Here is a 14,116-nt window from a genome sequence, read left to right as displayed (position 1 = left end):
TCTGTACTCCTGGTTATCACGTCATGCTGCCTCTCTGCTCAGGGTGCCAGAAGTGAAATCAAGCTAAAATCTTCAGGATGTGTTGGAGTTGGTCAGAGAGTAGAAAGAGAAGGAGGCTGGAGAAGGAGAGGTAGGAAAGGGATTGGGGGAATTTTTTAAACAAAGAGAATAAGAGACACAAAGGTCTTGAGGTAGAAAGAGTGGATAGTCTAATTTGGAAGCAATTGAAGTGGTCCAAGCTAAGGGTGCTGATGGGTTGAACTAGGTGTTGGCCAGGGCTACATAAAGAAGTAGAGAGAACCTGGAAAGATTTGGGGAAAAGAATCTGGGCAAGAATCTGGGTGTAGGAATGAGGGGTGGTTCCCCTGCAGCAGATTGAATTTCCCAAAGATGGCCACAACTGGATCTCCGTTCCCACACGCTTTTTTAGAGAGACCTTGACACTCCTTCCATTCAGAAATAGTCTCTGTCTTTTCCCTTGAGTCTGGCCAGGCTTGTGTGATTCCTATGGCTCTGTTCTAGAAGGCAGGGCTGCTTCTACCAGCTTCTTTAGCCACGCTCTCCTGTCTTGGATTCCTGAGCTTCCAGTAAGCAACAAGACTGCCACGAAGCCCAAATGAGGCATGCAGAGAGACCACATGCAGAAACCTAACCAGCCTCCTGCTGCTCCTGCCCTATGCAGTCCATGAGGCGAGTCTAACTCAAGCTAGAACTGCCCATCCAAGCCCTTCCTGAAATCCTGATTCCCAGAAACTGTGAACGAAAATAAAATGGTGGCTCTACACCACTAAATTTGGAATCTGGAACACTCTTCCTTCAGATTCAGTCTCTACGGCCTCGGCCAGTTTAGCTAGTCATGACTTTCACAAGAGACATTTAACATTCTCAGCTCGGGTCCCTTGTGAAGGACCCCGAAAATTGGTGACAAGTGGCAAATAGCATTTTTGGTATGTTACCTCTGCAATTTTAATTACCCAGCCCAGTGGTTTGCAAAACTGAGCTGAGAGAGCATTTTTTCTTGGGGGGGCGGTGAGGGGAACACAATGGATTCTTGCCGGATGTTGTGGTACACATCTGTAATCCCACACTTAGAAGGAAAGGCTAGCCTGGGCTACATAGCAAGACCCTATCTCAAAAATACAAAGCTAAACAGCAACAAAAAGTACAGATCTCTAGTTCTGTCCTGGACTCACTGAATCAGAACCCTCAGAAACAATTAACTACTGACTTGCCAACCTTTCTCTCTAATGTTATCCTGTACCTTTTTGTATGATTATTACACTTATATTCTATTTAGGTAGCCCAACACTTAGAGACAAACTAGGAGATAGATCTTTTGAGAATTTCAAATGAATGGGGGATGGGGAGGCATTAATCAGATTGACCTGGTCATCATAAATATTTGTTAAAGATAATTCTTGGGCTGGGCACGTGGTAGAGCGCCTATCTAAAAAGCACAAGGCCCTGAGTTCAAACCTTAGTACCACCAGAAAGAAAGAAAAAAGATAATTCTCTTTAAGTGTTTTCACAAGTAATTTCACAAGGCTTTAGAAATAGAAAGGCTAAATATGTCCCGTCAAATGTAATAATAATCCAAACTGTGAATTGCCTCAAAGACACAAAGATTGTATGGCATTCAAATTTGAAAAGAAGAAAAGATGGAGATATTATGGATATAGTGGTTAGCCCTTGTCTAAGCAGAGTGTTGTATGATAATGAAGCGATATAACAATGGTTTGGGAGATGTTACTTGGTATTGAGAGAGCTTACAGAGAATCTAAGTACACCTACCCATGACATCATACATTGAAATCAATTTTAATTAAAGACTTAATTTCTAAAGGAGGGAATAAGTCCTGCTAAAACTTGAAAAGGAAAAAAAATATATTCATTGCTTTCCTGCAGAGAAGGAAGTCCAAAGTCAAATGTGGGTCTGAAGGTTTGTGTCCCTTCTAGGGGTCTCTAGGGAGCTTTTGTTTTCTTGTCTTTTTCAGCTTCTAGAGGCTGCCTGCTTTCTATGGCTTGACATCCCATTCCCATCTTCAAAGTTATGAAGTTCCTCCTCTTCCTCCTCCTCATCCTCCTCCTTCTTTACTCTCTCTCTCTCCCTGCTTCCCTCACTTTCTCTTCTTCCCTCTACCCCTTCCTCCCCTTGTACCGTATCTCCTTCCCCGACTCTGAGCCTCCTACCTCCCTCTTATAAAGACCCTTGTAATTACATTGGGTCCACTTGGATAATCTAGGGATATCTTCCCATATCAAGATCTATGTTATCTGCAAATTCCTGGTTACAATTTACAATGTAAGGTGACATACTGACAAGTTCTGTTATAACAGATGGGTGTCTTCAGAAGGCCCTGGTCCAGAAGATGTCAGGCTCTTGCGTCTCTCAAAGACAGAACTGAACAGAGTAGCAGATTGCAATGCCATAGTAGAGTTTTATTGAAAGGAAAAGGAAAGTATAGGCACTGCTAAAGAAAGGAAAAGGAAAGTATAGGCCATGTGGGACATTCCCTTTTACTGGACATGCGCCATTTTCCAGTCTGAACTGGCCAAGAGGCTCCCTTGTCTTTTGGGACACTTATGGTGCGAAGGAATTTACAGCTCATGGGATGTCCCAGGATGGTACTGGGTGGGAAGAAGGAATTCAGCATGTAGTGATCTTTTGGTGAAGAGGATGGCGTTCCATGGTGGATTACTTTCCCTGTCAGTAGCCTGCCTCAGTTCCACAATTTAGAAAAATGGACATCTTTGGAGGTCATTATTCTTATCACCACAATTGTATAGAACTATACTGACCTAGGTGGACATGACCAAGGGCTAGGCTCCTAACCAGATGTCTCTGCAAAAGGGTCGGGCTTGCTAAATGGCTTGGGCTGGGGAGGGGAGGGTGATCATTCAATAGTTTATTGAGTCATCCCTTTCAACACACAACAGAGACTGCCAGGGAGATAGTCCCATTCTGATCCACTTTTTTTGTTTTTCCGAATCTTCCATCAAAGGGCTATTAGCTCTGTTGGGGCTAGCCAAGAACCTTGTATCATCACAATAAGGTCCCCTCCACCCCACTCCAGTGTCCTGGGGGACCAGGACTTAGTGATCAGTTTCCAGTGAACAGACTAGTCCATGAAAACCCAAGAACCTCTGCTTTCTAGGAATGGTCTAAAAAAATAGCCCAAACAAATCTGTAGAAAATTTATAAACTATGATGTCATAAAATGAACCATTTTTACTTAATCTACACTATTCATAAGAAGAAAAACTTTACCCTGTGGGGTCTGAGGAGTTTCCTGACCTGATTCATACAGCGACTGGTGTGATTAATGGAGTGTATTTAGGGCTGTGTGAGCAAATTCCATTCCCTGTGACAAATACACTCGAGATTAAATGAAGAATTCATCGTTTCACATGCTTCACGGTTGACAAGCTACATTCTGGGAAATTTGTTTTTTTGACACTGAATGGCTGTTCCAGGAAGAAATAAATAACTCTAGAAGAAATTGTGACTGTATCTCTAGAAGCCTTTTGCCTCTTGTCAGTGAAACTAACAGGGTACACAACCTATTAAAATGTAAATTTTAAATACAGCTTTTTCTCTGCCTCTCTGCTCTCTTTGCTCCCTGCTATCCCGCAGTTGCAAGACTATGTACATACATTATTCTCCAGTACACACGTGTACAGGTGCTTGGATTTGAGGGGTTTGTTTGTAGTTTTACGTGACTAAACCAAAGTATTTGGGGATGTGAATGTTCTATTTCCACATTTAACGAGGAGGGAACGCGCTCCGGAAACAGAAGAAGGCTGTACTGAAGTCCTTTGAGGCGCAGGCTTGGGGCCCACAGTCAAACCCGGACGCCGTCACTAGGCAACCCCTTGCGTTCTCAACCGCCGCCACAGAGCCACTCCCTCCTCCTGCGTAGCCAAGGAGATCGACGCCCCGACTCAGTCCTGCCGTAAACCCGCGCGCTCTTGCGACACCGCCGCGCCAGCCGCTGCGTGCGCGCCCTCTGCCCCCACCTCCACTCTCCGCCCCGGCCGCCATTGCCTCGTGCCCGCGCCGGTCGGTTGGTGGCGCCTTTGTCCTACGGCGGGCAGGTGGGCTGAGGCGCAAGCGACAGCGGCGGGCCTGAGGCGAAGGAGCGGAAGGGAGCCCGCCGCGCTGGTAGCGGTGAGTGCCGGGAAGCGGTGGCGGTCCGCCGAGGTGTAGGACTGACGGGCAGGCAGTTAAGGGGAGGATGAAGCGGGAGGGCCGTTCGACGCGCGGCCGCGGCCTCTCTCCTTCCCGGGTGCGCGCGGGGCTGCGCATGCCCGGTGCGGGGCGCGGCCGCCTCCGGCTCCCATCAGGCCCAGGCCCAGACCAGCGCGGGCGGCCGGCACTGGGCTGAGGTCGGCGGCACGGCTCCCGCGGCCGCCGGTCCGTGCGTGAACGGTCGGTGCGAGCCCCCGAGGCTTCTCCGTTAGGGCAGGGCCACACACCCTGCGTCCCTTTTCGGATCGGTGAGGTCGCTGTCCTGCGGGACCTCTGCGAGGCGGTGGCGCAGTCGGGATTCGAACCCTGGCCGTCTCGGCGGCGTTCTCGGGGCGGGCGGAGCTCTGTACCCTGGCGTCGCCCCCTGACCGCATCCTCTAGGCGCCTCCTTGTGTGACACCCCGCCCATTTGATAGCCGCGGACCCCGGGTGCTGAGAACCGGTGGGAAAACCTGTGTCGGAACCTGCCGGCTTTCCAGGGTCCGGACGCGCGCGGGGCACTTTCCGCTCCTCGGTAACGGGCCGGGGCTTTTTCTAGCACGGCGTTTCCCCAATGTTAGTTCCTCGCGTTCACCTTGATGTCCGTGTACCATCTATACTCTTTACCACGTGTTGTTTATTTATTTACTTACTTTAAACTGACTTTTTTTTTTCTCTTTCTTAAATACATTTGTCGAAGGCGGAAACTTCAATCACAAACCATACAATGGAAAGCCAGTTATTTTTCTGATGCTCATAAAAAAAATAAATAAATACCTATCTATTAAAGTAAACAGTGCGTCCTTGTTCCTCCTGAAGTTATTCTGCGTTCCACACTTTGGGAAACGCTGCCCTAGGAATACGGGGTTAATTGTCTTTCTGGCTTTCTGTGCACAGAATTTTTTCTCTGCGGCATAGCAAATCCCATGAAATGCCCCGGGATCTTCCGGCATGGTAATTAATATCATAAGCTTTCTCGTTGTAAGCTGTTGTCGTTATTGACTTAGAATTGTTAGTCCCAGGGAACGGGAAGAACTGCCCACTCAAATGCACCCGGTGTGCCTCCTCTGTTTTCTTACAGCGTGGTGATGTCGTAGCCACCTGACAGCTCATTAAAAGATAGCTCTGCAAACGCTGATGGAGCTTTTTTGGATTTTGACAGCTCTAGATTTAATGTTTTCTGTATGAGTCAGTCTGAATGTGAAAACTAACTTTGTGTAACTTTTTGGAACCAGTATAGGCCAAGCTGTGCATTGTGGGGAGTGGAGATCACTGGGCTATTTGTCATCATCAGTTTCTTCCTGCATTCTGCTTTCTTTGCTTTTCCTTTAGCTCATCTGTCACCCTCTGATATTTTTTGGATCCTCTGACTCATACTCCTTAACCTAAAACACAGAGACACCTGATTTTCTTTGTAGAATATGCTAAAGAAACCATATTGCAAGGCTCAGTGAGTTTTTCCTACTGCAGGCTGCTCCATGTTACATGCCTGTGAACATGATATGTTTAAAGGAGGCATTGACAGGTTAACTTATTTGTAAGTTAATAGTCTGTTCATAATCTTGTTTTTTATGAGTGTGAGAGTAGATTTAATTCAATAAAGGGAACTCAAAACTCAGGCCATTCAAGCTCCCCCAACACCACCACCACCACCACCACCACCAAAGGCTGTGTTTTAAAAAAAAAAAAACATTCTTTATGGATTATCTTGGTATGATCACAATGTAGAACTTGCATATGAGTAAGGTACTTTTCTTCAGATTTCTAAGCAGCAGTCCTGTGCAGAGAAGAAAGGGAAATTTGATTTTACTCAGGAGCCCATTTCAAAACTTCAGCAAATGGAACCTCACCTACTAGTGCTCAGAGCTAAAAATAAACATCTTTTGGAAAGGCTTTATAAGTCTCATGAGAAAAGATTTGATATGAAACTTCATTTTAAATAACCATTGCAAGCATGCCATGTCTATGGCCTGCAGATGGCAGTGCCTTTGTAAGTGTGCTACTGCTGTGAGAACTGGAATTTAATTGTGCTTTAAAGAGTGAAAACCCTGCTGAGTGCCAGTGGCTCCACCTGTAATCCTAGTTACTCAGGAGGCAGAGATGAAGAGGATCCTGGTTCAAAGCCAGCCTTGGCAAATAGTTCGCGAGCCCCTATCTCGAAAAAACCCATCACAAAAAAGGGCTGATGGAGTGGCTTAAGGTGTAAGCCCTGAGTTCAAGCCCCATTACCCGCCCCCCCAAAAGGCAAATGTTCTTTCTTACCTTGGTTTACATTGTTTTCTCGCTCTCTCTCTCTCTCTCTCTCTCTCTCTCTCTCTGGAGGGGGTACTTGGGCTTTAACTCAGGGCCTGCACTTGGAGCCACTCCACCAGCCCCTTTTGGTGATGGATTTTTTTCAAAAGATAGCATCTTGCAGACTATTTGCCCAGGCTGGCTTCAAACCATGATCCTCCCGATCTCCGCCTCCTGAGTAGCTAGGATTATAGGCGTGAGTTTATAATCCTTCCCACATGAAGAATGTTATTTCTGTTCCTAAACTCATGTTGATCTTAGTTGTAATGGTAACATACGGCTAGCAGTGCAGATAGTAAATACCAATTCATTTGTTCCTGCCAATCATCTTGTGGGATAGCTAGACTGGTATTACTATTATTACTATGTTTTTTGCCTGTAAAGAAGCAATAACTCAAAGAGGTTAGATTTCTTGCCCAAGATCACATATTTAGTAGAACATATTCAAGATAATACTGTTGGAGATAAAAGATTTTGTGGTCAAGCAAAATTGGAAAATAGTGAAGTATAGTAGTGTCCTTCCTTACTCCAGAACTTCTCAGAGACTTTTACATGCTAAACATGCAAGGTGGATATCCAAGGCATCTCATTATGTCTTTCTCCCACTCTCCATCCGTGAACATCTTGAGGTAATAGTGTCCCCTAAACTGATTACTCTTGTCTACTACACTGTTTCCTCTTTATACCTTGTGGTTTATTAATGATTACCATTATCTTTGAGACAAGTGCTTTTAAAGCTCAGTGTCATCATTTTTTGTGCCAAAACATTTGTACTGTGTACATCATACACTTTTGTCTAAACTATTCTGCTTAAACAGAGTTAAACTGTCAAGGCGTTGAAAGGACAGTGCCCAATAGAAGAAAATTACACTCGTGTTAACTCTCACTAATGAGATGTATTAATGAAAGGGTAAGGGAAGGCTAAAGCAGCAACATATTAGGAAAATATGATGTATACTGACAGCTACATATATAATACCAACAAGCCTGCTGCTTTTGAAATGGTTTTATTACAACCACATATGAATATTTATAGGGTGGTCATTTTCGTTCTTTATCCTTTCACTACAATAAGAACTAATAGGTCAGCTGAACCAATTACTTTTTCCCCTCCTACTGGGGTTTGTACTAGGGCCACCTGAGCCATGCCTGCAGCCCATGGACCAATTACTTTTATATTTAAAAAAAAAATCCCCTCATAAGAGTCAGAACTTTGCCGCTGGACTCTTCTCTTTGTTTATTTCATGCACAGAACACTGCGGATCTATAGAGACCAGGCAACTTTAGAGTCAGTTGTGCTTAGTTGCATTGGAGAACTGAGGTCTTATATCTCTGGTAGTCTCTGGTTTGACTCTGGAGTGATTGAATTACTGAATATTAGATTGGTCCTTTAGCTAGTGGGCAAAATATTGAGAATTTTGAATTATAAGTAATTTGACTTAGAGTACACTTAATTATGCAACTAGAGACGGAGATAGTAGTAACAAGTATTTACGGTGAGAGATGATACAAGAGTTGTTTTTAATCTTCCACAATTATTTTTCATATCCAAAAGAAAGAAGTTGTAATAAAAACTTAAAACAATTATAAATGCATTACTGAACCCTCTTGTAGACTTTGGGAAACTAACCTTAGGGACAGCCCTTGCCAAAATCTGATCCCTGGGCTGGGAATGTAAGTGAGTGGTAGAGCACATGCCTGCATGCATAAGGCCCTGGATTCCATCCCCAGCACAAGGAGAAAAAAAGAGAAGAGGGAGGGAGGGGAAGGGAAAAAAGAGAAAGGGAGAAAATCTGGTGCCAAAAAAACTGTATCAGTTACCAAAACAGTGATTCTGAACTGACCAGTCTCTGGAGGTGCAGTTCAGGGAATCCACCTTTCCCACCAAAGGGGAAGTGTACACATGTATTGAAGTTGCAGATAGTGTACTTTTTATTTTTATTTTATTTATTTATTTATTTAGCAGCACTGGGGTTTGAACTTAGGGCCTCATGTTTGCTAAGTAGGCACTGTTTCACTTGAGGCATTCCACCAGCCCAGTTTTGTATTGGGTATTTTCAAGATAGGGTCTCAAGAACTATTTGCCCAGGCTGACTTCATCCGGCAGTCCTCCTGATCTCTGCCTCATAAGTAGCTAGGATTACAGTTGTGAGCCACCAGTGCCCAGCTGATAGTGTACTTTTTAAAAATAAATTTTCACTGGAAATAAGTTGAAGCAGATTCTAGAACTAATCTAGTCATATCTCAGGTTGTTAATACAATTCTGGATTATGGTTGGGTTTGTTTTTTGCAAGATCTTAATTTGGACTTCATAGTTTGAAGTTGGTTAGCTCTTGACTTTTTGGCCAGTCTGAACTAGAGATGATAGGAATGTTTAGAATAGTTACAGACTTTTCAGTATTTTGAATGTTTTCACTTTTTTTCAGAACAAAGAAAGTATATGTACCAAGATCCCATGGTCTGCTTAGTAACTTTAGATCTACCCCACTTTGCTTTTAGTAGTGTGGATGTGAAAGTACATGTACGGCCACCTTTCTCTTTTTGCACAAAGTTCCATTAGGTATGAATACAAAATGCCTCCAAGAAGAGGTAGGACTTCTATTCCCCATGAGCGAAACAATTCTTCACCTATGGTTTGTAGAATTCAGAGAGAACTTTAGTTGACAGTTTGCCTTTCATTAGCCAAAGAAGTGGATAACATGCTATCAAAAAGTAACAGGCTCAATAGTTAGTATTTTTCCTGCCTTTTTATAACTAGGTAATTGGAAGAAGTTTAGCAGTTCAGGTTATGTTTTAAGTGATTAGATGAAATTAAAGTAGTGGATTGCATGCTCCTGCGAAAGGGGAACACAGATTATTATGAACTAGCACTCTGGAAATGTGGGTTGATGATTCCATTTTCTTTGGTGGTAGTAGTGTGCTTATACTTTTTTACACTATTTTCAGGGATTATAGATTTAGAATTTTTTTTTTTTTTTTGTGGTGCTGGGGTTTGAACTCAGAGCCTACACTTTGAGCCACTCCACCAGCCCTTTTTTGTGACGGTTTTTTCGAGAGATGGTCTTGAAAACTACTTGCCTGGGCTGGCTTTGTACCAGCCTTGATCGTACCTCCTGAATAGCTGGGATTACAGGAATGAGCCACTGGCATCCGGCTTATATATAGAAATTTTAATGATTATCATGACATTTCCTGTGTAGCAGATTCTGTTTGTGCATTATTTCCCCCTTGAACACGGGTTTAAGGCAATTTCTACTTGGAGGACCTAACTGTATGTTACCATGTATAAACTAAAGAAATAAATAGATGACAGAGTAGAGTTCCCAGATATGCCAAGAATCACCTAAGAAATTTATTAAACTACAGATTCCTAGGCTGAGTCCTCAGATTCTGTAAGTTTGAAACTGGATCTGGGAATTTGATTTTTTAACTTTCTTTCTAGTTATAGATATATGGAAATTATACATATATGTGGAAGAATGGAAAATCTTTTAATGGATATAGTTTCTGTTTTATAAGATGGAAAAGTTGTGGAACTCTCTTGCATAGCAGTGTGAAATGCTTGTTACTGCTGAAGTGTACGTTTAAAAATAGTTAAGATGGCAGGGCTGTAGCTCAGTGGTAGACCACTTGTCCAGCATGCATGAGGCCCTGGGTTCCATCCCCAGCGCTGAAAGAAAAAAAAAATGCTAAGAAGCTTTTTTAATGTTATTTTTTGTTACGTGTTCTTTACTACAATTAAAAGATGTTAAGAAAACAAAGAGAAGTTTGATTTGTTGCATATTTTCTTCCTGAACAGTACATTGAAGTAATAGATTGGTGGCTGTTAATTACTGACTCTTGACCGTCAGACCATTTTATATCTCTTTATTGAAGATAAATTGGTGCTCTTTTATAATTTCCTGCCTGTTCCCTTCAGTGTGAAACCCATGGTCCTTGAATAACGTTACTATATTGATCAGTATTTTGAGTAGCTTAGGTTTAAGTACTCTTTCCTACCTTTTTAGGGTAATAGATATACAGTAAAGCTTCATTAGTTTAGTTTCACCAAGTGTTTATTTATGGTAGTCCAGTTTGTAGCCTTTTAACATGTCCCATTACCACCATTTCTTCCTTTTCTATAGCAAATTGTTTTTGCAATGTAGATTTAGTCTAACACTTCATCTGTCATTTCTGTTTTCTTCCTCTTATCCCCACACTCCCAACTTCAAACTTACCATAGATTTCTAGTTTATTATATCCTTTGCACCATTCCTTTACCCTTGCATCTGCTGGGATGACTTTTTCGAATAAACTACTCATCCCTCAAATTCCAATTTATATGTTACTTTTAGGTCTTCCCTGCCTCCTCCATTTCCCCCCACCCTCGGTTCACACATTCTTTCAGTCTCCTTTCCACCCTGCTCCTCTCCCTTGCCAGATATAAACACAAAATTAGCCCTCTATTATTTTTAACATAAACCCACTTTATATTGTAATTATCCATGTGCATGTACCTCTCTCCTTTATTAAACATGAACTGCTTTAAACTAAGGACATAAGCTTTGTCATTCCACATATCTGAGGCCTAGTACAGTGTGTGACACATAGTAGGCATTTGGCAACGGGTGAATCAATGAAGTATTTAATGTACTAATTGTAGCCCATCCTTTTCAAATTTGTTAACTTAGTTTTCTAAGGAGAACTAAGTTTTCTTCTTGTACAGTTAGTTAAATTGAGATTTCACCTATTTTAAACACGTATTTTTCTGATTTTTTCCCAGTACTGAGGTTTGAACTCAGGGCTTTGCACTGTACTGCTTGAGCCATGCCTACAGCCCTAAATCTATACTTTAAAATTATTGTAGTTTGCTATTATTTTACTAGTTTAGATTAGCTTAACATTTGTGAATCCCAATTAGTGAGCTTTCTTTTAGCTAATTTTCTCCTTGAATCAACATAGCTAACATAGGTAGAATATCCATTTTATCAAGAAAGAAGTATAGGCTCAGAGAAATCAAATGACTTGACAAAAGTAAAGCTACAGCTCAGATTTGCTGATCCCTAGCCAAGTGCTCTTTCCTTAAAAGAAGAAAAAGGGACATTCTGTTAAGTGGAATAAGCCAGGCACAGAAAAATAAAAACTGCATGTCCTGACTTATAAGTGGAATCTGAAACAAGCTCATAGAAGCAGAGAGTAAAATGGTGGTTACTGCAGGCTGGGGATTGGGGAGATGACAGTCACAATGTAGAAGTTGCAGTTAGGAGGAATAAATGACAAGTATTTGAAGTGATAAATGGTAACTTTAGATTTTGGTTATTCCATATTTTGTGTGTGTATGTATATATATATATATATATATATATATATATATATATATATATATACTTCACATATATATATATATATATGTCAAAAATTATGATGTACCCCATGATTATAATTCGTCATAAGATAAAAAGTTGAATTCCCCCCAAAAATACTACGACAATGATGATGAAGGGCTGGGGTACAGCTCAGTGGTAGAGTACTTGCCTGGTTGCACAAGTAGGGCTTAGGTTGAATCCCCAGCACCACACACACACACACACACACACACACACACACACACACACAAAAAAAAACGAGTCTGGAAAGAGCCAGGTGCTGTGGCTCATGCCTGTAATCCTAACTACTCAGGAAGCAGAGATTAGGAGGATCACAGTTCGAAGCCACCCTTGGCAAATAGTTCTGGAGACCCTATCTCAAAGATACCTAACACAAGAAACAGCTGGTGGAGTACCTCAAGGTGTAGGTCCTGGGTTCAAACGCCAGTATTGCCAAAAAAAAAAAAATCAGAAAAGGGCAGCAAGTTAATGTTAATAAAGAATTTTCAGCCTGTAATCATTCCTAGCTACTGAGAAGGCAGACATCAGGAGGATCACAGTTCGAAGCTAGCTTAGGCAAATAGTTTGTGAGGGACCCTATCTTGAAAAAACCCCATCACAAAAAAGAATTGGTAGAGTACATCAAGGTGTAGGCCCTGAGTTCAAACCTTAGTACTGGTTAAAAAAGAATTTTCAGAGCATGGTGGTATACATCTATAATCCCAGTACTTGGGAGGCTGAGGCAGAAAGATTTCCAGTTAAAGGCCAACCTGGGCCACATAGCAAGATCCTCTCTAAGAAAAGGAAAGAAAAAATTTGTCTCAAGAGTTGAAGTGAATAGAATGTCAGTAGCAAAACCCAGAAACATTGTACTCTGAGATGATAGAAATTGGAGTGGTAATTAAATAAGCAGTCCTACTTACTCAGTGTGAGACATTTAAACATTCAAAATGTTGCACATAGACTGGGCCTTTTCCAGGTTCATCAGAATTTGATCAGGAAGAAACCATGTCTTTCCGCTCCCTGTTGGAGGCAGTATAACATCATGTTTAAATATTGGTGTTAGACTTGGGTCTGGGGCCTGTCTTTGCCTTCTGATAATAGTGTGGCCTCAGACAAGTCAGTTTACTTAACCCTCACTTTCCCTCATTTGCAACAGTAGAAGCCATAATAATACTTAACTCTTAAGAGTTATAAAAGGATTGGAAGAAATAGTGCACATAATGTACTTAGTATAAACCTGAGAACAGAGTAAGGATTTTGTAAATAATCAGTTACTGTTTGCTACAGCCCTGTTCCCAGAAATGTTATGCTAATACAGTTAAAGATATAGTAATTATTTTAATTAGGGAATGAAGAAGATAATCAAAGATGAGGGAATATATGGTATTCAGAGTGCTCTAGTTTAAAGGGCTGATTTAGAAACCGGAAACAGCATTTTCTTATCCCAGACTTCTAACAGTATAACTCATTACAATATCCCTAATGTTACAGTATGTCATCAAAGTCATCTTCATAAATATAGTTTAAATGAGAAGTCCTGTCATTTTCCTTCCAAATTCAGTGAATTTAATGTGTAATATCTGCTGTCTTGTCAGTATGATTTTCCATGTGGCATTATTTTTGTCTTCATATAATTCCAATTTAGTTACTCCTGAGTGTTAGTTTTCAGTTATGCCTTTTGGGGAGTTTTATTTCATTTGTAAACAGTTATTGAATTGTATAGGCTTCTGGGTTTTTTCAGCAGTCAGTGGTAGTACTGTCACTTAAGCATTGTGGTTCATAACTGCTCTTATTTCTCATCCTCATTGTTCTCTGTTGCTATAGCCTGTTTAGTATAAAATTTGGTTTTAAGATGAAAAGAGTTGTTATGATGGTATAGTTAAAAAATTGAGTAGAGCAGAGGGCTGGGGCTGAGGGGGAGAGGGAGCATGTCTCAAGCAGTAGAGTTCCTGTCTAGCAAGCACACGGTCTTGCGTTCAAACCCCAGTACCACCAAAAATAAATAAATAATAACTAGAGCAAAGCAGTTCATGGTGCCATGAATAAACATGCATTTATATTTGCAGCGCTACTCAAGGACCATTGTGTGAGCCCTATCTGGCATGTTAATCTAAAATAAAATTGTAGATTAGGTATATTGTGTCATTCTTTGGGTGTTCTTTGCCCTTTTTTTGTATGGTTTAAAATGGCTCTGCCACTTCTATGTAATACCATGTTTTCTACATTATACTCCCAGTTTTTTCCTTTC

At 41.6% G+C, this 14,116-nt stretch overlaps 1 protein-coding gene across 2 annotated transcripts in view; it reads left to right on the top strand.

Annotated features, from left to right (window-relative positions):
- The first annotated feature begins 4,010 nt into the window (after window positions 1-4,010).
- Ncoa5 (nuclear receptor coactivator 5) overlaps window positions 4,011-14,116 on the top strand; it is a 31,852-nt gene continuing 21,746 nt past the window's right edge. For both annotated transcript variants that reach the window (XM_020168057.2, XM_020168058.2), the window contains exon 1: window positions 4,011-4,168. The gene's annotated coding sequence lies outside the window, so the exon portion shown is untranslated. The remainder of the gene's footprint in view (window positions 4,169-14,116) is intronic.

Source organism: Castor canadensis, chromosome 5 (assembly GCF_047511655.1).
Source record: "Castor canadensis chromosome 5, mCasCan1.hap1v2, whole genome shotgun sequence".
NCBI classification, from domain to species: Eukaryota; Metazoa; Chordata; class Mammalia; order Rodentia; family Castoridae; genus Castor; species Castor canadensis.
The sequence above is the reverse complement of the archived record's forward strand: the minus strand, read 5'-3'. Positions and strand labels throughout refer to the sequence as shown.